Below are 25,645 nucleotides of genomic sequence, written 5' to 3' on the forward strand. Positions count from 1 at the left end.
AAGGTGCCCAAAATAAACATAGATTTATAATGAATATACTTTCTATTTGTTGCTTCTGTGCATAATAGATATTTGTCAGCAAGGGGGCTGGGGACGTATCGGGACTGATCCACTAGTGTAATTCTTCCTGTGGTCTAGGGGACCCTAACCCTTCAGGGCCCCCTTAAATCCTTCGCAGGGGGAATTTAGCCTAAGACCATTGAATATCTGTGTGATATAGGAGACTAAAGGGCCCCTCTAAGGATTCTGCAGTGGGGCCCCGTCATTCTGCGTTACTCTACTCTTCAGTACAGAGCAGTTAAAAGTTCTGCCAAAATGAACTACATTCCAAACAAGAAAATGGGTTATATTCATAAAGCCTTTACAAGGCACTTTTATTTTCTCGTCGCATTCCTACTTGTTTGTCAGGGCGTGATGACGCCATTTTTGCTTAGTTGGCAGTCTACCGTTCTAGTAGTATTTCAAAAAGTACTATTTTAGGACACATGATAGCGTGAGTGCACTGAATCTTTGCATGTTGCGGCTTAAGTTGGTGGGGGCATTCTATCTTTTCTATTTTAACTGAATTGCACAAAGCTCTTCTATTTTCATGTTTAATTTCTACTCGTCTATCAGAGCGAGAGGGCGCCATATTTTTGCTTAGTTGGCAGTCTAGCTTTCTAGTTGTTTTTCCCCCAAAACTATTCTAGGACACATGATAGCTCCAGCGTGCAGCGGGTGCGCCAAAGGCAAGCCCGTCGGCACCAGTCAGTGCTCGGAATGCACCATGCTCCAAGACCCCTGGTCGTTATGTGTCACATAGTTACTCTAAGGTATAACTGATGGGGATGAACCTTTCGGATAGGCGGCCTGACTGCAGTCTACTGGATTTTAAAGACTTTGCAGATTATTTCTGTTGCAAGGTTTGTCATTTCTCTCCTTGTTTGTTTAATTCCGAAAATGTGACTAGGCAGGCCAGGATATACAAGCAGTCCGGGCTTAAAAGCCATGCTTTGAATTGTTTTCTAATCAATGCTCGGTCTCTTGCTAAACACAAGGTAGAATGTTATGAGTTTTTAGAGTCCTATACTCCACATCTAGCATTTGTAACCGAAACATGGCTACAAGATACCTCTAACCTGGATTTAGCTTTACTGCTGCCTGGAGGTTACGTTAATAATAATAATAATCCACATTTGTAAAGCGCACAATCACCCGTAAGGGTCTCTAGGCGCTGGGGGCCCTCGGGAAGATTAAGCAAGCTATTGCCCAGAGTCACATGGTGCTGGGCAGACCCCTGCCGCCAGTGCCGGGGATCGAACCCTGATCCCCAGATTCCGGAGTCAGTCGCCCTGGCCGCGGCGCCACACCTCTTCCACAGATACAAACACGATAACAAACACGATAAACAAGGTAAAAGCAGTGGTGGTGGCTTCGCAGTAGGACACCATGACTAACTGAGATTAATGTGTGATTTTACTATTCCAAATTGTGAAGCTTTTTCCTTTAGGTGTAAGATCACAGACAGCTACACCACTCATAGGCTTTTGATCTATAGACCCTCTGGACCGAAAGCCACTTTTTTAGATGATATGTGCAGTTATAGTGACATCACGGTCCAGTATTCAAATTATACCATTTTAGAGGACTTTAACCTTCTCTTACAAGACCCGAATGACCACGATGCTGCTTTTCTAGTTGAAATTCTACGTTGTTTTAAGCTTGAACAGAAAGTAGGTGCCACTCATAAAGCTGGTCATATTTTAGGTGGAATATTTCCAAACAATCTCAACCTTTATTTTGATAATGTACTTCCTCTGATCTGATCATACGGCAGTCCAGTTTAGTTTCAATATTCAGATACCATCTTTTGACTTTAAATCAGTAGTGCAATGTAAAACTGTTCAACTATGGAATAAGATAGATAAATCGACCCTGGCGGAGAGCCTTGAGTTGAAAATACCTGCTTTTGCCAGCGAACCAAATGCAAAATATTATGAGTGGTTAGAATCAGAATTTTCAAAACATGTCTAGGTAAACATAGTTTATTTCCATAGGAAACGGCCATCCGCCCCTTGGTTTTCTCCAGCTCGTATAGCTGGGAGACAAAAATGTCGGAGACTAGATCAAGTTTGGCGACGTGACTATAGTGAGTCAGATAAAAACATTTATAGGAAAGCCATTGCCGATTTGAAACAACTAATTGTCGAGGAAAAGACCAAATGTTACACAGATAAAATTGAATTAGCATCAAACTCCTCGAAATAACTTTTTAGGGTAGTTCAATCTATTTCAAGCCCCTCGCTTTCTCTCAGTCATCCTCCTAGCCAGGATCTCTGTGATAGGTTGGCAGATTTCTTTAAACACAAGGTTGAGATGGTTTACAGGGAATTTGATTCTGCCTGTTTCTCAGCATCTGCTCCTTGTGAGCCCCTGATCTTGGAATCTTAATTTTCCATTGCTGACTACTGATCAAACAACTAAACTTATTGGTCAGATAAAGTCTGGAGCACCTTCAGATCCTTGTCCACCCTAGATAGTACAAGACCTTGTAGTCAATTCTGCGCCAGTTTTGACTACCTTGTTGAATGTTATAATTACATCATGAACCTTTCCTTCTGAACGGAAAAAAGTTTCCATCCTACCTTTGTTAAAAACAACCCACAGTAGCTTCTCTTTGGAGAGAAATTACCAACCGATTTTGCGGCTTCCTTTTTCTGCCAAGCTTGTGGAAAAGCATATTTATGCAAGCTTACCTGGTTATCTGGAAGTGACTGATATACTGGATAATGCACAATACGGTTTCTGGATTGGTTTTAGTACTGAGACAACTTTAATTACTGTCTCAGAAGAGATCAGAGTTATTAAAGACAGTGGTGTGAGAGCGGCGGTGGTCCTTCTGGATCTTTCCGCTGCTTTAGATTCTGTGTGTCATACGGTTCTGCTGGAACGTTTGATCTTATTGCTTCTTTTTTTAAGTGATAGAGAGAAGATGGTGGCCCTTGGGATTTTCATTCAGAAGCTTGTTCTCTCCCTTGTGGAGTTCCCCAAGGGTCATCGCTCACTCTCACTCTCTTTAACATCTACGTAGCACCACTGGCTAAGCTGTTCCACTCCTATGGTTTCGCGACAGTAGCATATGCAGATGATACCTAGATTGTGGTATCGGTCCCCGGCAATGCGGAGGAGGTGGCAGCCATATTTAATAAGTGCATGAATGCTATTGTCAATTGGATGACCACTAACTGTCTGAAATTAAACCGATAAAATGGAGGTTCTTATTTTTGGAAGGACTCCACATTTTGTGTTCATTCATGGTTGCCTCAAAGATTAGGTTCTGGTCTGGAGCCTGTGACCAAAGTGAGAAACCTTGGTGACATTTTGTATGCTGATCTCTCCTTTAGGGTGCATATAAACAAAGTGGTGACCTCCTGTTTTTTTCTAATTAGGTCTCTGAGGAAGGTGCTGCCCTTTGTTCCTTTCAAGCGCCAAAAAACTCTAGTTGTCTTCCTTGTCATTACCAGGATTGATTAATACAGTGCTCTGTATATAGGCATGCGACAAACAGCTTTCAGAAAACTCCAAACACTGCAGAATGCAGCAGCTTGTGTCTTAATGAAGCTTACCAAATACATGTCAGGGTCAAATACCCTCAAGGAACTTCACTCGCTTCCTGTGAAGAAAAGAGTGGCTTTTAAAGCACTCTGTCTAACTCACAAAACACTGTACGGCACCAGACCTAATGGTCTCGCAAGCAAAATTAGGTGATAATGACCGAATAGAAAGCTTAGATCTACTGCATCATACTCAGTTCTGGTCCCTATAATATACCAAGCCTCTTGGGGTAGCCACAGCTTTGTGTATTCCACATGTCAGTTGTGGAACAAAATGCCTCTGCACCTAAAACAAGCATTAGAAATGCAATCGGGCTCGGATTTATTTGAGTTTGAGCTAATGGCATTGTAAATGGTAATGTATTTTTGCTAAGTGTTATGGAGTGTGTTAATGTGGTGGTGGTGGTAGTGGTAGTACTGGTGGTGGTGGTACTGGTAGTACTGGTGGTGGTGGTAGTACTGGTGGTGGTGGTAGTGGTAGTACTGTTGGCGGTGGTAGTGGTAGTACTGGTGGCTGTAGTAGTGGTAGTACTGGTGCTGGTAGTACTGGTAGTACTGATAGTGGTAGTACTGGTGATGGTGATGGTACTTGTAGTGGTAGTACTGCTGGTAGTGGTAGTGGTAGTACTGGTGGTGGTGGTACTGGTAGTACTGGTGGTGGTAGTGGTAGTACTGGAGGTGGTGGTACTGGTAATGGTAGTACTGTTGGTGGTAGTACTGGTGGTGGTAGTACTGGTAGTGGTGGTACTGGTGGTGGTGGTACTGGTAGCGGGAGTACTGGTGGTGGTGGTACTGGTAGCAGTAGCATTGGTGGTGGTGGTACTGCTGCCCGTAATACTGGTAGTGGTAGTACTGGTGGTGGTGGTACTGGTGGTGGTAGTACTGGTGGTGGTAGTGGTACTGGTTGTGGTAGTACTGCTACTGGTAGTACTGGTGGTGGTGGTAGTACTGTTGGTGGTGGTAGTGGTAGTACTGGTGGCTGTAGTAGTGGTAGTACTGGTGGCTGTAGTAGTGGTAGTACTGGTGGTGGTAGTACTGGTAGTACTGATGGTGGTAGTACTGGTAGTACTGGTGATGGTGGTGGTGCTGGTAGTGGTAGTACTGGTGGTGGTGGTACTGGTAGTACTGGTAGTGGCGGTACTGGTAGTACTGGTGGTGGTGGTACTGGTAGTACTGGAGGTGGTGATACTGGTAGTGGTAGTACTGTTGGTGGTAGTACTGCTGGTGGTAGTACTGGTAGTGGTGGTACTGGTGGTGGTGGTACTGGTAGCGGGAGTACTGGTGGTGGTGGTACTGGTAGCAGTAGCATTGGTGGTAGTGGTACTGCTGCCCGTAATACTTCTACCAATCTGCACTCTGCACTACCAATCTGCACTCTGCACCCTGCACTACCAATCTACACTCTGCACTACCACTCTGCACTCTGCACTACCACTCTGCACTACCACTCTGCACTCTGCACTACCACTCTGCACTACCACTCTGCACTCTGCACTACCACTCTGCACTCTGCACTACCACTCTGCACTACCACTCTGCACTACCAATCTGCACTCTGCACTACCAATCTGCACTCTGCACTACCAATCTGCACTCTGCACTACCAATCTGCACTCTGCAGTACCACTCGCACTCTCAATCTGCATTCTCACTCTGCACTCTGCACTACCACTCTGCACTACCACTCTGCACTCTGCACTACCACTCTGCACTCTGCACTACCACTCTGCACTACCACTCTGCACTACCACTCTGCACTCTGCACTACCACTCTGCACTACCACTCTGCACTCTGCACTACCACTCTGTACTCTGCACTACCTCTCTGCACTCTGCACTACCAATCTGCACTACCACTCTGCACTACCACTCTGCACTACCACTCTGCACTACCACTCTGCACTACCACTCTGCACTCTGCACTACCACTCTGCACTGCCACTCTGCACTGCCACTCTGCACTCTGCACTCTGCACTACCACTCTGCACTACCACTCTGCACTATGCACTACCCCTCTGCACTCTGCACTACCACTCTGCACTCTGCACTACCACTCTGCACTCTGCACTACCACTCTGCACTCTGCACTACCACTCTGCACTACCACTCTGCACTACCACTCTGCACTCTGCACTACCACTCTGCACTACCACTCTGCACTCTGCACTACCACTCTGCACTCTGCACTACCACTCTGCACTACCAATCTGCACTCTGCACTACCACTCGCACTCTCAATCTGCACTCTCACTCTGCACTACCACTCTGCACTACCACTCTGCACTCTGCACTACCACTCTGCACTACCACTCTGCACTCTGCACTACCACTCTGCACTACCACTCTGCACTCTGCACTACCAATCTGCACTCTGCACTACCAATCTGCACTCTGCACTACCAATCTGCACTCTGCACTACCGCTCTGCACTACCACTCTGCACTCTGCACTACCACTCTGCACTACCACTCTGCACTACCACTCTGCACTACCAATCTGCACTCTGCACTACCAAACTGCACTCTGCACTCTCAATCTGCACTCTGCACTACCACTCGCACTCTCAATCTGCACTCTGCACTACCACTCACACTCTCAATCTGCACTCTGCACTCTGCATTCTGCACTCTGCACTACCACTCTGCACTACCACTCTGCACTACCACTCTGCACGAGCAGGGAGACTGTGTTCTCTCCTAGTGAGTGCCTGCAGCTGGCAAAAGCAAGGTGTGAAAAGCCCGGGTTTCATGGTTCGCTGGAAGGTGCACGTCTAGCAAGGTAAATTCACCATATTATTAAAGATGTGGCTGACGAAGACCCAGGTCATCAACATACATAATGTCCTGACTTTGAAGCGGATATCCATTTGAAAAAAAGAGAAGGTGTATTTATTTATCTCCCCTGTTATTCTTGTTTTTATGCTGCAGTTTGCAGCTAGGACATAATTCCCTGAGCTATTTCACCTGTAGTCTAAAACATGTGGGTTGTACAAGGCTCTAAGCAACAAACTCGCTATCCCACTGGTCTATGTTACACATAAATATGTGATCTACAAATATACGCTATATTCTGAAATAGGCATATTAATCATTTGAACTATTTTAACATTCAAACCTACTGCCAGAGGTTACACACAGATCTCTCGAGCGCAATAACCACAGGTTGCATCTTACCACTATTATACCCCAAGACTTGCAGGTCAGACAGTTGTTTGCAGCAGCTGGTTTATCCCCAAAGAACATTTAATGTAGTCTGTAACCATTACCGTAAGCCCCGGACAACTTTACATTTTGCAGATTCTTTTTTTTTTTTTTTTTACAGCTGAGTGTATTACTGCAATACGTAGCCTGGCTGTCCTGAAGTCTTCTGCTCATGGTGCCGCCTTCTGACAATCGCCTTTACCCAATTGGTAGGTTCCTAGATCATATTTCCCCATTAACCGAAATAAAAAAGATGACCGAAAAACGAAGCATAAGAAGTCACGGTCACCTTCAAGGGGTGGAGCGTGTTAAGAACTTTCCTCAAACTTGTGTGGGGTGCAAACTGCTTCTAAAAAGCGTGCTAGCGGTCTTAAGAGAGATAATGATTTATTAAGCGGTGACGTTTTTGTTTAAGACAAGTTCTTGAACTACGAAGAAGAGGCAAGTCTCGTTGGTGGCCACAACGTTAGTATTTAAAAACCCTCCAGTCACACAGATGACGTTTCGTTGTCGGCAGGCCATTCCCTCAGATCTGCCCTCCTCTGAGCAGGTCATCCATCAACCGCAGCAGAAGAATAGCGCGCCGTCACCGACCAGCACTACGGAAACAAAGAGGCCACATCACGCCTCCCAGCTTTCACCGCCTGTTGCCAAGAGCCCTTTCATGCCTCCAACTGCACTCATTTAATAAACACAAACCGAAAAAAAAAAACACATCAATTGTACACTTCCCTTGCATGTCGCCTTTGTGATTTAAACACATGCATGCAAAACGGACCCTGTCAGAATTAAATTCAACTCGTAGAAAACTTTACTGCGAGAGACCATTTTGAATTCGGGACTATATAACAACTGAACTTGTATTCAAAACAGGCCGTGGTTGAAACATTAATCGAGCTGATGTAACCTACCTGAAATTACAAGTCATAAATTCATAACAGACGTGACAAAATGTTGTCTTTTCGCTATGACACTGATTCGCTATGCCTGTGTGCACGTGAGGAGGACGCGCGCCCGATAAACGCACTGCTCTATGGTGAACGCGCGCACACCATCTGGAATGCATTACACGGCCACCCTGACAGCTCCTAATTAAGATTAATAAGTCTGCCGTGCACGTAACCACAGACAATATGCCATGAAACTGAAATAAATGACGGACGAAAAGTAAATATAGCCTATCACGTCAAGGCTACTAAATAGACAGCACAGCGAAGACGAATCACTAGGCAGATGCCATAAAAAACGCGGCGCGCACTAAGGAATGTGGCAGCCCGGACCCCTTTCAGAATTCTTTTTTTTTTCAAACACATAAGAGCTCGGAAGCTCCGCCCCCACTTCGTGGAGACGTAGGCCCGAGCCCTAAAAAAAAATCTTCTTATCTTTCGGAAACAGCTCAAATCTTGGTTGTTTCCTCTGTTTCTATCTTTTTAGTCTTGCCACCGACTATTTGTCTTAGTTGATGTTTCTGATTCTTAGCGCCAAGACACCTGCGGGTAATTGCTCACTTTAGAAATTAAATTTACATTTACATTACATATTTAAATACGGTTTTGTCGCTGATAGCCATGTATTGTTATGAAAACTGCCCACCCAGAACTGTAGAAATGTGCATAATGTTTGTCCACAGCTAGGACATTTCACATTCTCCAGTACTCGATCTTTCATAGGTTCACATGCATAAATCATTCCCCGTCGTCGTAGTGGGAGTGCCAAGGTGCCATAATAAAGCAGTATGTATCATTATCATACGCAATAAGGGCAATAAATAATCCCTTTAGTAGCCTATCTATGTCCTTTTTAAAAAAGAACCACATTTCAAACTTTTGCCAATCAGGTGATTGCACCCTGTAGAATACTCACAAGAGAGGCTGAATCCCTCAGGTTTTGTTCTGCACATCGTGTGAAGGGAGTCTCCCTGAGCTCTGCTCAGTTTCTTCAGTTATTACTTCTTTTTGGATCATCGAAGATTATATTTCATGTTTAATCTCTCTGACCCTGGCACTAATACGTCAGAGTAGTAGAATCAAGTTAAAGGACTACAAATTGTGTCTCACCTTTTCCTCAAAAGCTCTCACATATAGAGAGATGAGGCTATTACTGTGGCTACAACATTTTTAATCTGTCACTTCTGATGAGAACAGTGAGGATTCCTTCACCTCACAGGAGAGGCCAAAGGGAGAGGCCACACCAAGAATCTCTAGAAGGCATGCAGAAAAGCCATAAAAAAAGACTTACCATGAGTCTTCAGGCACTTCTCAGAGAGAGAAAATTGGGAAAACACTTTCTCAGAGTATCAGACCCTAAAACTCCCTCTTCAGCCCTGACACTACATCAGGAAAAGCCTTATAATCTGACAATTAGGCGTCTACAGCAAAACTGCAGTCAAAATAATTGTTAACAACAATTACGATGACAACGTCGATGACTACAGCCATGTCGACTATTACTTTCTCACCTGTGATGGTCTCATCTACGATGGCATTGTCTACAACGGCCTTGTCTATGACAGCCTCATCTTCGATGGCCTTATCCACGATGGCATCATCTATCCACGGCCTCAACTAACTGGTCTATGTTGATGTCATTCACCTTGCATGGCAGTGTGACCCTGTGTTTAAATATTGGGAGACTGTTGTTACACGTATACACACTATGATGGGTCAGGTTCTGCAGTGCACACCTCTGGAATGCCTCCTGGGTTATGTTCCACACTTGAAAGCCACCATGGGTAGGTTTGTTAGAATGGCCATCCTGCTCGCCAAGAGGCGGGTTATGTTCACTTGGGAAAGTAAATTTGCTCCGAAAATTGATGAATGGATTAAGGACCTGGGGTACTGCCGTGAGCAGTTGGAACTCTATGCTGAGGAATTGCCGGTAACATCCAGACCTACGGATATATGGGCTCCACTAAAAGAGTGTTTGCTGCTCCAGTCCCATATTGATATTGTGTGACTTTGAATGGTAATCTGTAATGTTGTGCTACCTCATTACCCGGAATGCCTGAAATACGCCGTCAGGGCGGGACCGTTATAAAGCACACAGGGCCTGATTCTGATGCGGGTTGGAAAGCTTCCCGACCGAATCGGTTTGGAAATGGTTTCCGACCCACTCAGATTGGGAGAGTCCGACCGACGGAGTAGAATGCATCCGGATGCTTCTAGATACGATTTGGTTGGACTTCCATTGACTTGAGAGAAGCGTGGCTCAATGGTTAGAGCGGCAGACCCTGCTTAATCTCCACAACGCCCCAGCAGCGCTTGGATGCCTGGCTTCACCTTGGGGGTGTCCAGGAGTGGACATTTCACAGGAAAGCCAGGAAGGGTTCCACAGCGGTATGAATACAGCGCTACAAGACCTCAGGGTAGAAGGCGCTATATAAATACAAACACATTTACATTTACATTTACTTCAATGGCAGCATCTGTCCCTAACCGCATCATAATTGGGTCCTGGGTCAGGAAGATGCGATCCCGATCCGATTTGGAAGGAGCAAATGCCATTAGGAGGCCTTCCTAACCGCATCAGAATAAAGCTCTAGGTGGGAATGCTTTCCTAACCGCATCAGAATCAGGCCCTTATTGTATTTTCTGATCACTAAATGTACCTTTACATGATTTAATTTATATACTATTGATTTAGTTTATATTGTTTTGATATGTCATTACGCTGTACGGTATTGCAAAACTTCAGTAAACAAATGTAAAAAAAAACAAAAAAACCTCGCCTATGACGGTTGTCTATGATGGTCGTCTACGACAGCCTCATCTGTGATGGTTGTCTATGATGGTCACCTATGATGGCCTCGTCTATGACGGTCATCTACAACAGCCTCGTCTACGATGGTCGTCTACAATGGCCTCGTCTACAGTGGTCGTCTATGATGGTCATCTACGACGGCCTTTTCTATGATAACCTTGGCTACGATAACCTAGTCTACGGCTGCCTCGTCTATGGCGGCCTCATCTACAGCAGCCTCATCAATGATGGCCTTGTCTACGACAAAGGCCTCGTCAACCGCAAACCTTGCTGGCGACAAACCTTGTCGTCATCAACCTAGCGACGAAAGCACTGTAGCCATCAACAAGAACCAAAGACACATAGTCCAGCATAATTTAATGTCAAGAATAAATGGGACTAATATTACCAGGTCTGCAACAGGCAGAAATATGTGGACAGGCAATTTGTGGAGTAATCTCACCACTTTGCTCCGCCTCCAACTTCAGAACATAGGTCAGGTCTATGTAGCTCTAGTACTAGACCTACAGCGCATTTTATAGGATTACTACAAACACTTTGTAGTAATCCTGCAAGGTCACCCCATTTCCAACATGTCAGCATTCTCTGATGCTCCTGCCACTCCAAGAATGAGCCCCGTGTCAAATATTGCCATGCTTCCTGGGAATGACCTGTTCAACTCGGGGGACGATAGAGAGAAGGTAACATTCATAATTCTCAATCTGTTCTCGATAAATGAGATGAATATTTAATACCGACTCAGTAACAACAGAAGTGTGAATAAAGAATTCTAAGGAAAAGAAACAGAAACAGCACGAGGAAAAACCTCTTTATTTAAAAGAACCCTCACTCACCAACCTAGTTGGTGACATGCTTCATCATTGGGTTCCCACCAGAGAGGCCGAGTGCCCCCCTGGTGTGCTACAATGCCTGAATTTCAGTGGAGCAGGTTTTTAGGTCTCGCGACCTATCGATGCGCGCATGCGCATCGAGCGGAGCGAGAATTCAAGTGGTGAAAATTCTCCTGAAACCACCAGCTTTTTGCTGGCGTTTTCATGCAGTTCATGTGAACCACATGTTCAAACATGAACGCGCATCAGCCTCCCTCCATTTGCCGCACAGCACATCAAAGGGCTTCGCCCAGCGTGCGCTCTGCGGCTTCTCGGCTTCTCCTCCCCTAATTACGCCGCACACAGCCTTCCTTGCATTTCTCCTCCCCCTCCCCAGCCAGCTTCCCCCAGGCCGTGTTCCCTCATCCCTCGTTCTATAATATCGGCTTTCAAATCCTCGGCGAGTCGGCCAGGTGTCTCTCACGCACACTAACGCCGTATTTGTCATGTAATGTAATAAATGTGTAATTTTACTTTCAGTAAGTGTTGTGTTCATGCGGTCAAGTAACAATAGATGGAAAATGGTTGTAATCCTCCTTCCCCGCTTGACTTAATGTGGTCTGAACACACATCACCCACGCCCCATGCACGTTTGCGCAATCTGTCAAAACATGAAGCGTGCGTGAACACTATATTAGAGTTGCACGTATTTTACTTCAAACAAAAACAATAATACAACGAGTGGCCACGCCTGCCTTCATTATGTTTAATAAATGGGCTCCTTGTAATGGTTATGGCTTTAAAGTGCACACGATTCGATCAAAAGAATAAGTTACTAGCTGCCGATCAAGGAAATGCAGGTTGTAACCTGAGTTTACCCACATAACCATGTGAATCTCTTGACAAATTACTACAGCCTCTTCTACAACCTTACACTATCTTTTATCTTACTCACGACGGTACTTTTTTCATTTCCGCGTTCTCCATTAGTCAACTTCCCCTTCCCTGCCTTTCCGTCTTGCACTGTCAAAATACCCGAAGATGAGAGCCGGCGTCCCCTACCTGCAAACACCGTCACAGACTAAAACACTGGGAACACTCGCCCTTGTGTTCAGGCATTTTCCTGCACAAAGCTCTGTGTCCAATCTCAGTTAACGCACGTCGCTTGCATTTTCCTTTAATGAAAAGGGCTCACGCTCGAGGACAAAGCACAACAAACCGGTCCGTCTTAAAATGAAAAAACAAAACAACAAGCATTGGCATAGCCAATAGGTCTCGCTTGTGGGACCTTATAAGTATTTTGTTTTGCAGCACAATATCCTTGTAACTAAATACTTAGAAGGTCCCACAAGCGAGACCTATTGGCTATGCCAATGCTTGTTTTTTTTGTGAGGTAGTGTCAGTGCAAAAGTGGTGCAAGTTTAAAAGATGGCTGGTTTTATCCAAAAGTGATTTTAATGGTGGAAAAACATAAATCGTTAAAATCAGGTAAGACGGACGTAAGCTGCCTGGTTAGGTTGACCCGGCCCGTCCGATTTAGTATAAAATGTGGAAGGTGGTTGACATGTTTCTGCTTTCAAGTGCAAATTATGCTAAGCATTCTTCAGGACCAGAGCTCCACGGCGGTATACGCTCTCTAAGGCGTATCCTAACCTGTGGAGACATATGAAAGGTAAAACTCACGGTTTTACCTACACAGCCTTCTGGGATTTCCAAAAGCCACAGGACTCTGACAGAAAAAGAGCACATAGAAACACACACAAATATTAAGTGGATTCAGTGGTATCTTTCTAACAGACATCCTAGAGGTCTATTGTACTAGTCGACCTCCTGCTGTGAATTACCCAGTTTCCAATACAGGTGAAACCACGTGTGCCCCTGACTCCGGCACTCGTGTCAAAACATTCTGCCACTCCATGTTAATTGCTATCGGAGGGGTCACGGTTACGGGTGACTACCAGTAATGTTTTAGGCGCCTTAATTAGAAGGTTATTGCGCAATGCTGGATTTTTTGGTATGCCATGGCGTTTCAGGTGCTCAGTGACGGACCCGTTCCAAAACGGGTATTGTTGGTGTATGCGCTTAAGAGTATACATGTTTTAAAATATGAAATCAAAGCATGGAAAACTTGGCGCTTACGTGAAGTAGTAAATGACTGCATGTCATGAGTCCGGGAGGGGGGTTAGAGATGCCTGTAGGATCTAAAATCAAAACGGAAACAAGTGGGATCAGCGGTAGCACATACCCAAGAGTACCCGGTCACCAGCCAAACAAAACAAAACCTCCCAGTACACTTAGTTCTAGCGTGGCACTCTCCCGCTACAGACCTGTCTGTGCGCAGCCTCGGACCCGAATGTTGCCGCACTGATGCAGCCTGGGAGAGAGATGCTGGTTCCTGATCCGGGCGTGGACTGAGTGATGCGGCACGCTCTGGTCACGTGGTACAGAACACTAGACCGGTAAGGTCTCCACATGGTGGAAAACTTTATTGATCTGTATAGAAAGCAATTGTGGCCCTGATACAAACCCTAACTGGTATTAGGTCACTTGATACCTGTACTGCTAAACATTGCATAGTGGGATTGGCGGTACTCACTAGCCCACTACCGCTGTATCAATACTTTCATATATTAACATCGTTTCTACCGACACCTGCACCACAACTGGTGGATTCCCCACCAGATGATTTTGATGGGGTCCATACTCTTAGGGAACGAGCAGCCAAACACTTCCAACTTCCAATAGCGAACAAGCAATCAGTTTCTTTTCTTTATGGTTTTAAATAGAAAGGCTGTGACACCTATTCCAATTGTTGATATATCCAGGAGAAATTAAAATTATGGAAAACCCCATCACTTATTAACCCCACCTGAGCAGCAAAGCTGACAATATGGGGCAGTGGACACCTCAATAACATTGTGGAAAGGTTCTCACTTATGTCCTGTTCAACTGTATGAACTGCTAATCACTGGCCTTATGTGGCATGTATAACCTCTAGGTGTGGTTAGACATCACCACAAACATATAATTTCTGCCGGTAGACCAAAACGGCAGAAAAAAAAGATTATACAGGGGGGCGAAATGTTCCCAACAGAAATCATAGATTGCGCTATAGCTCCAATAGGATTCCCACAAATGGCAGGGTCAGCAGTCCTTAGAAGACAAGGTTGGTTGAAGACCACAACATGTAAAACCTAAGGTGCGAATAAAAATATTAGTTATCCAGTATTCGATCCTTAATAGATTCACTTGCTTGAATCACCACCCCCCCTTCCCGTCGAGGTTGGAGTCTCATGGTAAAAAATTATATATATATATATATATATATCTATATACAGCAGTAGTATAACAAATTATAATAGGCTATAATGGACTGCACAATCACTGCAGTAGCCCATCCTTGTCCTTTTGTACTAAGAACCAAAGTTGAAACAGCCAGTCAGACTCCAGCACCCTCTAGAACACTCCACAGAGAGGCAAGTCCCTCAGATTTTCTACTGCACGTCGTGTGATAGGGAGTGTGCCTGAGCTCTGCTCAGTTTTTTCTATATCTGTTGGATTTCGTGAGTACAGAATGTCTAATACTTCTAGAAAAGGATTATTCAAGCCTATGTGGGAAGAAGAGGCTGCATTTTGAAGATCCCCACAAGGAGTGTGTTTACTGCCTTTACCCTGCTCATAAGGTCAAGGACGGTAGGATTTGCAGGACCTTTTCCTCAAAAACCTTAAAGGACAGGAAAGGTAGATAACTTATTTGGCTGGAGAGACTTAATCATAAACCTCTGTGGTGTCGGATGATGAAGGCAGCGATAGTTCTCAGGTGTCAGTCCAGCTGACTAAGAAAAGGGATAGGTCTGAAGGATCTCCTGAGAAACTTAAAAAATCATCAAAAAAGTCCCATCATGAGGCTATGCACTCTACTTCTACAGAAGGGAAGCTGCCATTCTCTTCTGAGGAAAAATCTGGGGAAAAAACCGACCTCAAACACACCCCAAAAAGCTGCCTTCAAACAGCCAAAGTCTCAATCAGAGCCTGTCAGGGCATCCTCATTGTCGAAAAAAGTATTGCTGATGACAAAACCGCCTCCAACCTTGTCGGCGCTTACTTCGTTGATGGAATCATTGGCGAAAATGGTCCCATCGTCAACAAAAATCTCTTCGCCGGCGGCTACTTCACCATCAACTGTGCCACGGACTACGACAGTCTCTCCTCCGTCGACGTCTCTCCCGTCGGCGACACTCTCGTTGCTGGCAGTGCCTCCCTCATCAACACCTCCACCGTTGACGACGGCTGCTGCATCAAAGATGACAACATCATCGACGATGTTCCTTCCGTCAACGGCCTCAGCGGCGACTATGTCAATGTCAACGTTGACGACGGTCATGTCAATACGAAGGGTATCTGTGTCACCGTCGACTATTATCTTGTATGCGCCGCTACAGAGAAGGCCTTCTTCTTTGCAAGTAACACCAATATTATCATCCAGATTCTCGTCCATGATCCCGTAGATGAGAGGTTTTTACCAGGACCCTTCATATATACCTCCTTTGCCTCCTAGTCATTTTTTGGAAGAATCTGAGGATGATGGGCTGTTCAGTCCAGCTTGCAGCCCCTCTCAGCTTCACATAAAATTACAAGAGGAGGAAGATGAGGATGAGTATTATGGCATAATCAACCTATGGAACGGCCTCAAGTATTACTACCTCGTCAAGAGCCTATGGCATTAGTGCAGGACTTGACAGATATGCTGCAGGACTACCATACCCATTTTCCTACTGCAGCAGGTTCTGTTCAAAGACAACCCTCTCCTCCATCTGCTCTGGATTCAGCAGGACCTTTAATTCCTATGATGGAAGCTGAAGATCTTTTGCCTGCGCTGCAAGATCAGAGAGTGCAGGATGATGATGATGATACAGTTGCTGAGGAAGGTGAACTTCCTAAGACACCTACTACCATCGATGAGTGAGGGAATTATTTAATTCCAACACCGTCTCCACTGGCTCCTCAGGCAATTGATTCTCCTCAGGAGGACATTGTGGGTTTTCATGCCATTATGGAAAGACCTTTCCATGCCTGTTAAGCAGTCTGACTCTTTTTTATATGATTCCAAAGAGCAGAACAGGAAATCTGTCCACGCTATTCCCATCATTGACCATATTTGTGAAGAGGGCGGACCGCCTAGGCCCGATTCGGTGATTTCCCAAGCTGTGCAACGGAGATCTAGAAACCCTTCAGTGCCAATAACTGCACCACCTAATAAAAATGGAAGGAGACTGGATAATACCGGAAAAAGTTTTATCACCTTGGCAGGTGCTTCTGTGCGTGCTGCGAACTCCTTGGCAATTTTGGGAAGATACGACAGCCAAATGTGGTCGGATGTTACTCCATACCTTGAATTTTTGCCGGATGACAAAAAACAAGAGGCAAGAAAAATTCCCCTTGAAGCGGAACGGGCAGCATCTGAGATAATTGGCATATCCATGGATTTGGCTTCTCTAGGTTTTCGGCAACTGGCTGGGGCAGCAGTTCTCCGTCGCCAAGGATGGCTTAAGTCTACCACCTTTCATCCTGAAGTGCAGAGCAAGATACTAGATATGCTATTCAATGGGGTTGCACTGTTTGGCAAACACATTGATGATGCCTTACAGGAAATTAAGAAGGACACGACACAGCTAAAGCCTTAGGTACACTTCAGTACAGGAAAACATCCTTTTGAGGCGCTCGTGGGAGCTACCAAGAGTACAAGCCTCAGACTTATCAATATAGATATGGCTATCAACAGCAACAATCATATAGAGCCCCCCTGCTGCCGCTTACTCCAGACAGCAAAATAAGAGAAAACAGCCCCAGCAGGTCAGAGATAATACTAGAAAGCAGTGACACCTCCCCAGCACCTGCAACAATTCGGCCACGCATCAATCCCAGGTTTACAAATATTTGTCTTCATTTTGACCAATGGAAGAAAATAACTTTAGACGAATGGGTACTGGACATAGTCAAATTTGGTCAAACCCTAGAATTTATAAAGATCCCTCCGCCCCATCCACCTCTAAAGAAACCTCCACCTCATCTCAGTCTCCTCAAAGAAGAAGCAAGAATTATGCTCCAGAAAGGAGCTATAGAAAGAGTGCCCCACTCCCAAGTGGGAAAAGTTTTTTATTTCCGTTTCTTTCTGAAAGAAAATGTCGGGAGAGTGGAGGCCAATTCTAGACCTAAGGAAATTAAACAAATATCTGCAGAAGAAGTCCTTCAGTGTGGTCACTCTTTAGGAGATTCTGCAGCTCTTATATCATGCAGATTTCATGACGACACTAGATCTGCAAGATGCATATTCTCACTTCCCTATCCATCGAAAGTTTCTCCGTTTCACTGTGGCAGGTGCTCATTTTCAATTCAGAGTTCTCCCTTTTGGTCTGCAGTCAGCTCCAAGAGTTTTTACAAAATGTCTAGCTCCAGTTGCTGCTCATCTCAGGCTGCAGGGCCTGCAGCTGTTCCCTTACCTGGATGACTGGTTAACAAAAGCACCGTCTTTTCGACACGCCTCAAAAGCAACGTCAATTTGCCTTCATATGTTCCAATCCCTGGGTCTATCTCTCATTCGTCAAAAGTCAGTTCTACATCCGTCTCAAAGGGCGCAATTTCTGGGGGCAGTTTTGGACACTATCCAGGACAAGGTATTCTTGTCCACAGAAAGTCAATCACACCTAATTTCTCTAGCAACAAAGTTAAGAGGAAGAAAGTTCACTTCTGTGAGGCTAATAAAATCTCTTCTGGGAATGTTGTCCTCTGCAATCCTATTGGTACCTTACTCTCATCTCAGAATGAGACCTATACAAGAAGAACTAGACAATCAATGGATCGTTCGAAGACCTAGTAAGGATTACTCCAGTCATGAAACAGCTCTGCTTTGGTGGCAGTGCTCCAGCAATCTCTCAACAGGGCTAACTTTCCATCCTCGAACACCAGAGTTCGTAATCACTACAGATTCTTCTCTAGAAGAATGGGGGGCTCTCGTTCAAGATCTCCGCATAATGGGGAAATGGTTCAAAGCATTTGCAAAAATGCACACCAACTTCCTGGAGCCTCGAGCCATTTTTCTAGCCTTACAGGCTTTACTCCCAAGGCTTCAGGGATCCTCATTCCTCATAAGGACAGACAATACCACATGCATACATTACCTAAACAAGCAAGGGGCAACTCGGTCTCACATCCTATCCCAGGAAGCACAAGAGATATGGAAATGGCTTCTCTCTCACCACATATCTATAAAGGTGGACATCTGCCAGGAATAAAGAACAGTCTAGCAGATACTTTGAGCAGAACTTCCAATTCTTGCCACAAATGGGAACTGGATCGGAAAGTTCTTGAATACATGTTCCAGATGTGGGGCAAACCCTACTTCGCTTCCGAGATAAATCGGAAATGCCAATTCATGCCAGCTGGGAACCAAAAAAAAGGCTCTTGGTGAAACACTTTTCTGATGAGGTGGACAGGGATCTTAACCTACGCATTTCTCCCCTTTCTCTTGCTCTCGAGACTTCTGATGAAGTTGAAAATGGAGCCATGCCGGATAATTCTCATTGCCCATGCTGGTCGTATCAGCACTGGTTCACAGAGCTTCTCCTACTCTCAGAATGCAGGCCTGATCGCTTTCCTGTATCGCCAACACTGTTGACATTGAGCAGGGGCCAGATTCTCCATCCACATCCAGCCCCATTGCAGCTTCACGCCAGGCTTCTGAACTCTCTGAATTCAAGGAGTTAGATCTGCCTCAGGACTGTAGACATGCTTACTAAAGCACGGTCACCATCCACAATTAAGACTTATATTCTCAAATGGATCGTTTTTATTTGTGGTGTCTTAATAATGATGTACATCCTCTTCGGTGTTCTCTGGACAAAATTTTACCTTATCTGCCCTCACTGTCTAAAGCTGGCTTTAGGTTCACGCTCATTAAGCTCCATCTGGCCACCATTTCTACTTACAGGCGTTCCTCTGGAGGTCCATCCCTTTGTTCTAGCTGACTGGTCAAGCAGTTCATTAAAGGACTTTTCAGAGCATATCCTCCTATAAGAGCTCCTCCTTCAGAATGGAGACTTATCTAGTTTTGTGCAACTTATGAAGCATCCCTTTGAACCAATTCACAGAGCTGAAATTAAATAGGTCTCCTGGGGGTGCAAATAAAAATATTAGATATACTTTACCAAGGCAATGCTCTGTTTGGCAAGCACGTCAGTGACGCCTTGCAAGCAGTCAATTGCAAAAAACACAGTTGATGGACAGAATGTAGAACAATGTCATACATTCACCCCAGTACAAGGATCTGGGCCTAAATCCATCGTTTTTTTGCACTCCACACCACCCTGGGTTAGACACTGGCTATATGCAAATCAGCTCTGACCCTGTGCCTCATGGGAACAGTCCAGTCCGAACTACCAAGCCAGGTCTTTCCCAGACCGGAATCAAGCATCCAAGGACCGGTTTCTGGTTATCAGCCTTCATCAGCCTGAATAGCTTGACTCCAATGGTGTGGAGAGCCTGGGACTCACGTCTGAGCATACCCAGCCCACTCGGGGTGAAAATTGCAAAAAACACAGTTGATGGTTTTTCTTTGTTCGCCCTAAGTTGGCAGGGTATGCTCAGACGTGAGTCCCTTGCTCACTTTGCCACTGGAGTCAAGCAAGCCCGGCTGAAGACGGCTGTAATGCCAGAAACCGGTCCTGGGAAGCTTGATTCCGGTCCAGGGAAGACATGGCTTGGCAGTTCGGGCTGCACTGTTCCCATGAGGCACAGGGTCAGACTGATTTGCATATGGCCATGTCTGAACTGGGGTGGCGGAGTGAGCTAAAGAACGGTGATGGATTAAACCCAGATCAGTTGACTGGGGGTGAGTGTTTGTATTGTCAACGCTCCGTCCATCATCACCTTTGGTTTTTCTTTGGTCGCCCTAAGTTGGCAGGGTATGCTCAGACGTGAGTCCCTTGCTCACTTTGCCACTGGAGTCAAGCAAGCCCGGCTGAAGACGGCTGTAATGCCAGAAACCGGTCCTGGGAAGCTTGATTCCGGTCCAGGGAAGACATGGCTTGGCAGTTCGGGCTGCACTATTCCCATGAGGCACAGGGTCAGACTGATTTGCATATGGCCATGTCTGAACTGGGGTGGCGGAGTAAGCTAAAGAACGGTGATGGATTAAACCCAGATCAGTTGACTGGGGGTGAGTGTTTGTATTGTCAACGCTCCGTCCATCATCACCTTTGGTTTTTCTTTGCAAGCAGTCAAGGCAGACTCAGACCCTGCAGGATCTTAGGCCACATTACAATTTTGAAAGAAACATCCTTTGGAGGGGCCCCTTGAAGAGAAACTTCTCCGTATCAAGGAGAATACCAGAGGTATCCGCCCTCTCAGCAGCCCTTAGGCCAGCTTACCAAAAGTGACATTGTTCTAGTGATGCTTACATCCCCTACAACAAACCATTCTGTGAGCAAAATTCCAAAATGTTGTCATCTGTGGCGAAAAGTAGCATCGGGCAACTAAGTCCTGGATCTCATCACATATGGTCAGACGTTAGCGTTCATCCAGATTCTGCCCACTACTCCACCAAAACGAGGGCGCCTACCTCATCTCCCTCTACTTCGGAAGGAATTGCTAGCTATGCTAACCAAAGGTGTTATAGAGAAAGACTTACATTCCCAGCAAGCAACAGGCTTCTATTCTCAGTGTTTCCTCATAGACACAAAAACAGGAAAGTGGCGATCCATTATTGCCTCTGGAAATTAAACAGATATTTCTGGAAACAATCTTTTGTGTGGTCACCTCCTACACAGACACCACATTATAGCTCTAGATTTACGGGACTCATACTTCCACATCCATCCTAAACATTGCATTAAAGTTATCCCATTTGGCTTCAAATCAGCTTTCCTCATTGTACCTAATGCCTAGGCCCTGTGGCAGTTTTTCTCAGGAAGGACGTTCATCTGGAATTCCCCTTCCTCAACAACTGGTTGATAAAAGCACCAACAGCATTTCAAGTGTCCAGGGCCACAGCGGTTCGCTTAAAGTTGTTTCACAAATTAGGTTTCCTTGTGAATTATCAAAGATCATCAACTACTCCATCTAAGAAGATATTGTTTCTGGGCCTCAACGCTAGATACTGTCCAACTCAAAAAATGTCTATTCCAGGACCGGCTCTCAAACTATTTTTTTTAACATTTCAGTACATCTGTTCAATTTGCTTCTATGCATGATTTCCTCAGCGATCAATCTGATCCCTCTTGCACACCTTAAAAGGAGAGCCTTACAGGAGCAGTTACAAAAACAATGGATTCCTGCAGAAGGATTGTTCAAGGACCTGGTGAACATCACACCAGCTATGATGGAAGCTGTGGCCTGGTAGTCCCAGACCGCCCACTTGTCAGAGGGCCTCACGTTCTTACCTCAAATACTTCACTTTGTAATGACCATGGATGCCTTCCTGGAGAGCTGGGACTGTCATCTAGAGAACCTGCAAATTCATGGAAAGTGGTCTCCGCTCCAGAAGAGCATATGTATCAATTGCCTGGAGCTCATAGCCTTTTTTCTCAGTCTCCAGGCTTTCCTGCCAAAGACAGCAGGGTCTTCGATGTTAGCTCGCACGGTCAGTACCACCAGCATGCAATTTGTGAATAAACAAAGCGGCACATGATCACTGGTGTTGTCCAAGGAATCTCAGGAAATCTGGAGCTGGTTAACAACTCACATAATAACTCTTGGCCTAACATGTTCCAGGGACTGGCCCTCTCTTAGCAGGCATGCGAAGCAGAACTGGAAATAGCCTCCAAGAATGGGAACTTCATCAGTGAGTGATAAATAGGATCTTCCTTTTGTGGGGCAAACTGGCTCTAGATCTCTCTGCAGCAAACAAAAAACACAAATCCCAGTTCTATGCAAGCTGGCATCCACATCAAGGATCGTGGGAAATGCCTTTTGATCAGATGGTCCCGGAGCTATGCCTACGTACTTGTGTGTTCCCCCCCACAAGCCCCGCTACCTCTAATACCGAAGGTTCTCAGCAAGATGAAAGCAGAGCGGTGTTGCCTCATCCTGATAGCCCTCAGGTGGCCCAGGCAGCATTGGTTTGCAGAGCTTCTCCTGCTATCGGAATCAAACCACATTCGCCTATCTACATCCTGAAAACCTTTGACGATAAACCGCGGCCAGGTCCTTCACCCTGACCCGACCTCTCTCCTCTTATGCGCATGGCTCCTAAATTCCATGAATTCAAGTATCAAAATATTCCTCAGGACTGTAGGGATAGTCTCTCCAAGTCAAGGCGGAAGCCACGATAAAGGCATGTAAACAGTCAGGGAAACGTTTCTGCCTATTATACAAGAAATCAAACCTACGTCCTCTACAAGCATAATCTGGCAGATAACTACCCTAAACCTTCTGTCTAGCTCAGTTATGTTGGTACATTCGTCTGTTAAGGTACGTCTTGCAGCAATGTCAAGATATAGATGCTTATCACATTTTTTCTCTTTCTGCTCTAGCGGAATCAATCAGTTAATGAAAGGATTATACAGAGCTTTTTCCTCCAGTAAGCGCTCCTTCTCTGGACTGGCACCTGAACATAGTTCTATCGCAACTCATAAAGACTTCATTTGAACTTAATACACAGAGCGGACCTCATATTTCTCACATGGAAAGTCACCTTGTTAATAAAACCTACTCCGACCAGGAGGGTGAAGGAGATATAGGCTTTATCAACTCAAGATCGTTTCTTGTGCCTCTCAGGAAATTTGACAATTCTCAGAACCAATCCAAAATTCATTCCTAAGGTTTCTTCGGATTTTCACCTCAATGAGCCTATAATATTTTTGAACTTTCTTCCCGAATCCAACATCTCAAGCTGAAGGGTCTATTCGTATGCTAGGTATCCAGAGCTATCTAAAATTCTACTTACATCGCTCTAAACAACTCAGGAGAACTGACCAACTGTTGGACTCAGATGTACACACTTGTAAGGGTGCTCCAGTCACAAAGGCAACCATCGCTCAATGGATTTCAACTGCAATCCAGTTGTGTCACTCAAAGGCTGGTGAGCCCCTCACAATCAAAACAAAGTGCACATAGCCTTTTCCATGCGTTGGACGGGCGTGTGCGGAGGACGGCCGGGGGCCGTCTGTTCTGCACACGTGTCAGATTCGGCCACACCCCGGCGGAATGTCCACCGCAGCGAAGCGGTTAACTAGGGCAGTTTCCACCTCAACTACTTTGTTTCCGGAAGTGCCTCTGGAGAAAATCTGTTGTGTTGCGACTTGGAAGAGTGTGCATATATTCATGCAGCATTATTGCCTGGAATAGCGCAGTGATGCAGCGGTTGGACAGGTTTTACTACACCACTGATTTCAATAAGGGGAGTCTCTTTTGGTTCCATGTGTTTTATGCAAAATGTTATGTATATATCTATGACCCTGTTGAAGGCTCCGGCCGAAACGCGTTGGTCTCTTTTCTACACAGCTGGTATATGATATATATATAAAAAAGAAAGACTTACAAGCTTGTTGATGCCTGGCTGTGCTGCTTTTCCTTATCCTTGAATCGTGGGGAAGTCTGTTTGGGAAGTTGTTGGATATGTATATATGTAATATATTCATTGAAAAAAACAAAAGGTTACTGGGACGTTATAGTTGGGCTCAGATTTTACTCAAACAAAACCAGTGAAATTCCAGCAGTTGTAGTTACCTGAGTTAACAATAACTTATGCCCCGCAATGCACTCCTTATGACCTCACATATTGCATCACTCATGACTTGGTCAATTACATCACTATTGTCATCATATGTGAGGTCATAAGCCGTGCATTTCAGGGGAGTAAGTTATATTTAGCTCAGGTAACTATAACCGCTGAATTGCACTGGTTTTGTACAATATATCAATCAATCAATCAAGTAATTTGTATAGCGCACTACATACCCGTGAGGGTTTCAAGGCGCCTTGGGGTGCTGCTGCTATTGGTCGAAGAGCCAGGACTTGAGTTGTCTCCTGAAGGTCAGTAGGTCTTCGGTTTGTCGTAGGTAGAGGGGGAGGGTGTTCCAGGTCTTGGCGTTGCGATGGGAGAAGGATCTGCCTCCGGAAGTAGTTCTACAGATGCGCGAGACCGTGGCCAGGGCGTGGTCAGTATAGCGGAGTTTCCTGTTGGGTATGTAGAAGGAGAGCCGATTGTTGAGATAGGCTGGTCCGGTCTTGTGGAGTGCCTTGTGTGCGTGGATCAGGAGCTTGAAGACGATTCTCCTGTCGACGGGGAGCCAGTGCAGGTTCCTCAGGTGGGGGGTGATGTGGTCACAGCGCGGGACATCGAGGATCAGGTGTGCAGAGGCGTTCTGGATTCTCTGCAGTCTGTTGATGAGCTTGGATGAGGCTCCGGCGTAGAGAGCGTTTCCGTAGTCAAGTCTGCTGCTGACGAGGGCCTGGGTGACTGTTTTCCTTGTGTTTGTTGGGATCCATCTGTAGATCTTGCGGAGCATGCGGAGGGTGTTAAAGCAGGTGGAGGAGACTGCGTTGACTTGTTTGGTCCTGGTGAGTTTCGAGTCGAGGATGACTCCCTGGTTGCATGCGTGGTCAGTGGGGGCCGGGGGGGTCCCCAGAGACGTGGGCCACCATGAGTCGTCCCATGCTGAGGGGTTGGACCCGAGGATGAGGATCTCCGTCTTGTCTGTGTTCAGTTTAAGGCGGCTATTCTCCATCCAGTCTGCGACGGCCTTCATTCCCTGGTGGAGGTTAGATTTGGCGGTGAGAGGGTCCTTGGTGAGGGAGAGGATCAGCTGAATGTCGTCGGCGTAGGAGATTATGTTGAGGTTGTGTTGTTTGGCGATGCGTGCTTGTGGTGCCATGTAGACGTTGAACAACGTTGGACTGAGGGAAGATCCTTGAGGGACGCCGCAAATGATCTCGGAGGAATCGGACCTGAACAGGGGAAGGCGGACTCTCTGAATTCTGCCGGAGAGGAAGGAGGTGGTCCAGTCCAAGGCTTTCTCCCGGATCCCTGCGTCTTGGAGTCACGTACGTAGTGTGCAGTGGCAGACGGTGTTGAAGGCAGCGGAGAGATCCAGGAGGATGAGGGCCGCCGTCTCGCCGTTGTCTAGAAGGATCCTGATGTCGTCTGTGGCGGCGATGAGGGCGGTGTCTGTGCTGTGGTTGCTGCGGAATCCTGATTGGGATGGGTCCAGGATGCTGTTGTCTTCAAGGTGACGGGTGAGCTGGGTGTTAACTATCTTCTTGATGACATTTGCTGGGAACGGAAGC

At 45.8% G+C, this 25,645-nt stretch overlaps 1 protein-coding gene across 1 annotated transcript in view; it reads left to right on the forward strand.

Moving 5' to 3' along the window:
* Positions 1–25,645, forward strand: part of IFT74 (intraflagellar transport 74) — a 452,022-nt gene that overhangs the window by 287,471 nt on the left and 138,906 nt on the right. The window lies entirely within an intron of this gene.

This window comes from Lissotriton helveticus, chromosome 2_1, assembly GCF_964261635.1.
Source record: "Lissotriton helveticus chromosome 2_1, aLisHel1.1, whole genome shotgun sequence".
NCBI lineage: Eukaryota > Metazoa > Chordata > Amphibia > Caudata > Salamandridae > Lissotriton > Lissotriton helveticus.